The 4,244-nt window shown below is 44.6% G+C and overlaps 1 pseudogene; it reads right to left on the reverse strand.

Annotated features, from left to right (window-relative positions):
- LOC102818734 overlaps nt 1-2,971 on the reverse strand; it is a 9,589-nt pseudogene extending 6,618 nt beyond the window's left edge.
- Between the last annotated feature and the right edge of the window lie 1,273 nt (nt 2,972-4,244).

Genomic DNA, 4,244 nt, shown 5'->3' on the forward strand with positions numbered 1-4,244 from the left:
ATATACCGAGTAGAGGAATTACTGGGTCATACGATATCTCTAGTTCCAACTTTCAGAGGAACTCACCATACCATTTTCCAGAGTAGTTGAACCATTTTACAGTCACACCAGCAATGTAGGAGGGTCCCAGTCTCTCCACACCCTTGCCAGCATTTTTTGTTTTTAAATTTTGCTGTTAAAGTTGGTATGAGATGGTATCTCATTGTGTTTTGAAGGGAGTTAGTTTTGAAATAATAAAAACCTTCATTCAATTCCTAATAGTTTTTTTTTTAAGTGAATAATTAAGAATAATTCATCCTCAAATAGACTCAACAAATATTTTCTGAGCATCTGCTTTGTGCTAGGCACTGGTCCAGATAATAGTGGCTTTATTGTTGTTATTGTTGTTTCCGACCCATAGCAACCCTGTGTAGGGTTTCCAGGGAGCAGCTGGTGAGCTTGAACCACCGACCTTGTGGTTCAAGAGACTTTGCAGTCCAGCACATTAGCCTACAGCACTACATCAGGACTCTAACAGTGACTTTACTATTCTTAAAGTCCCTGAGTGGTACAGATTGATGTTCTTGGCTATTAACTGAAAGGTTGAAGGTTACATTGAGTCTTCCAAGATGCCACCCAGAAGACAGGCCTGGTGACCTACTTCTGAAAACTCAACGATTGAAAACCCTATGTAACACAGTTCTACTCTGACACACAAGGGGTCACCATAAGTCGGAGTGGACCCAAGGGCATCTGTTTCATTATAGTTAATTGTTCTTAACCTCCTGGCTGCTTCCCCTCTCTCTTCCCCACCTCTGTTTGTCCTCCCCCCACCCCCACTCCCCCATATCACTACTCACAATGACTCAGAAGAGTCTCATTCATCTGCTAGCTTGCCTTTCTTGACAGCTGTGGGAAGAGTGATGTGGACTCAGTAGGTAATCAACAAATATTTGTTGAAGGAGTGAGTTGGAAGGAAACCCAATTCTTCCAATTCCTGAAACCCTAAACACATGACACACAAAGTGAGAAATCTTCACTGGTCCCCTGGGAGGCTGGACTTTCCCAAACCCCTCAAGAAATCACTGGGAAGTGAGAGGAATTCCCTATTGGATGAGCCATACACCAACTTGCACCAGGGGGCAGAATAAGCATCACTTTTAGAGGCAGTATAGAGAAAATCAAGAGTATCCACAAGTCATTGGAAACTTCCCAGGGGAACAAGTTTTCTGTCCTTCTCAGTACATTCATATTTCTAGTCAAAGTTCTATCAGGACATGTGGATACTTTATTCTATCCCTTTGGTTGACAGGATTGGAGGAGTAGTGGTCACTTAGAGTTAAGTGTAATTCTCCTAGAGTTCCACTGGGGAACATAGCAAATACATTCCCCGGTTTCTGTGTCTGAAAGGATAGCCCCATGAAGCCTGGGGTACTTCCATCAGTAGGAGTATTCTTAGTTTTATGTACAAAGAAGAAGAATGTGGAACATTTAGAGGCCAGTAAACCCCAGATCCATATGGTTCCACAAGACTCTTCCCAACTAGGCAGTAGGCCCCACTCAAGCACTATAAGTCTAGCATTGTTGTTGGTGTTGTTGTTAAGTGATGTCAAGCAACCCTGTATAGGGTTTCCAAAGAGCAGCTGGTTAGTTTGAACTGTTGACCTTGAGGTTCAAACCGGCCTTTCGGTCTGTTGTTTATCCTACAGCACCACACACAGCATTATCAGGAGATAATTCAGAAACGCAAACTGAAGGATTCTGCTGCAAATGGTATTTATTACTTCAAAAGAGATCATTGTTTTCCCTTTTATGGTATCTACTACGATACCCATTTTTTTAAAATGTTTTCCTAGAGCATTATAAATTACTTCAGAGTTGAGAAATGCTTATTGCTAGGAAGACCCTCAGTCAGTACTCTGAAGCTTGATCCTGACTCCTGAACTCATATCAGTTTTAGAGGGGAGAAGAGGAAGAGGAACATGGGAAACACTGTCTGATGTTTAGTCACTATGAGAATGTGCCCCTTCCTGTTCTAAAGAGTTGCTGCCTTGGTGAGAATGAAAATTAGAAGAGTTATAAATACATACTTTAGAGCTAGAGTTGCCAGATTTAGCAAAACAAATAAATTTTGTCTGGGACGCACTTATACTAAAAAAATGAAATAAAACAAATGTTCGTTTATCTGAAATTCGGATTGAACTGGGCATCCTGTGTTGTATGGTGGTTGTAATTGTAGAAGATGGAGGGTTTTTCCCTAGGGCATTTAAGTGCCCAAGGAGGAAGTGGAGTCTGTGACCCCCCAAACGGGCAAAGAATGGTCTAGCCCATAAACCTGACCCGCCGTGGGAGTGAAATCATGTTCGAATGGAAACAAAGAGAAGGTGTGTGTGATGTTGTAGGATTAGCACTGGATACTAACCGCCACTGGATACTTTGAGGTTCAAACCAACCAGCTGCTCCTTGTATTGCTATGAGTATGTGTCAGACTCAACGGCACTTAATAAATGAATCCTAAAGTGTTAAGCTGTTGTTAAGTGCCCTGGAGTTGGTTCTGACTCATAGCGAGTAGGGCTTCCAAGGTGTGAGGAGCGGTTGGTGAGCTTGAACCGTCTACCTTGCAGTCCAGCGCATTAGCCAGCCGCGCCATACCAGGACGTCACAGGTTAGCTAGTATTTACATGTCCCTAGTTTTAGTAGTCTAGACACTGGCAGCGTCCTCCCTGGGAGCCTCCTGGAAACCCACGGGCGGCCCCCATCAGCCTCTCCAGACCCCACCGGCAGAGCAGCAGGTGGCCTTCCCAGGCCGGAGAGGATAGTGCCCATCCCACCGCGCCTGACTGGGGCAACCGGACATCGCACTGCACTGCGTCCCCCACGCGATAGCCAAAGGAAGGACCTCCAGGCCCTTAGGCTGCTGTTTATTAAACTGTTCACAGAAAATACTTGCAACAAAAGCATAAACTTTCAAATAATGGGTCTTTGCAGGCATCCGCAGACAGTCAATCCCTATTTTGACTCTTCCTTCCCTGTTTTCCCTTTGCTGCCGCCCTAGGCATTTCATCCTCCAGCTTGGTCCTTGCAACTAGGCGGGCAGGACCTGCCACCCCACCAGGCTGCTGTGTGCCCGTGTGCTCCTCCTGCAGCAGAACATCCATCTCAGGTTTTGTTTTCTCCCGAGACACCCGAGGAAGCCTCAGGTGGGTTTCCATGTCAACCTTCACTGAAATCCAAACATTTGGCTTTCTCAAAGGCAGTTTAACCTCTGCCACCACATCCTTAGAGTTGCAGAGCATTTTCTTCTTTTTTTTTCAAAGTAAGGAGGAAAATAAAAAAAAGTCTCAAGCTTTCAAAAGACCCAGGCTTCTGGGGGTTTCTATTCACAGGGTGATAACACATCTTGAAACAGGATATTTATAATTCCTTTCACATTTATCCTCACAAAACTAAACAGTAATGGCTGAGAGCTACGAAAACACTTAGGTAAAGAGATGGGCTACAGCAGAGATAAAAAAGATAATTGGAAACAGAAAGGGAGCCTCCAAGTTGCACCTTCTGTAAGGCAGTCACAACTCTGCTTGCCAGACAGCTCGTGGCAGGCCTCAGCATCCTTTAATTCTGGGCACTCCTCGGCCTCGCCTCTTCCAAGGTTGACTTATGCAAGCTTAGCTGCAATTTTCCACAGATACTCGGCCTGGTCCCAGGCCACCTTTCTTGTCAGAGACCTCCTGGGATGGACCCTTGGGGGAGAACATGTGGTGAGCACAGGCTCCAAACTTTGGAACAAGCCACCTGGAAATGAGAAGATAACCTGTTGAGATAAGGGATTTATCAAGGCCAGGGTGCAGTGTGGGGAAGGGGAGGAGAGTAGCAGGGGTGCCATCAGATGATGAAACTGGGAGGAAATATATGGGTCTAGTGAGACCACACGTGGAATACTAAAGTCCTCATCCCTTCACAAGGAAGATGTGCATAATAAGCTGGCTGCTGTTCAGGGAAGAGCAATTAGAATGATTAAGGAGCCAGAGGGAGTGACTTAGGGGGAGAGATTAAAAGAATTAAACATGTATACCTTGGCTAAACTCAAAGCAGAGGGAATATGGAAACTCTATAAGCTTTCTCAGAATACAAACATAAGGAGAATGTGGAATTGTTTTGCATGGTCCCTTAGGGATATAACTGGAAGTAATAAGAATGAAGAAAAGAAAACTTAACTACCTGTTGCAGAATGCTTCTGAACAATTTCAGATACTTGAAGTGTCAAA

The sequence above is a fragment of the Chrysochloris asiatica genome, unplaced genomic scaffold (assembly GCF_000296735.1).
Source record: "Chrysochloris asiatica unplaced genomic scaffold, ChrAsi1.0 scaffold00318, whole genome shotgun sequence".
NCBI classification, from domain to species: Eukaryota; Metazoa; Chordata; class Mammalia; order Afrosoricida; family Chrysochloridae; genus Chrysochloris; species Chrysochloris asiatica.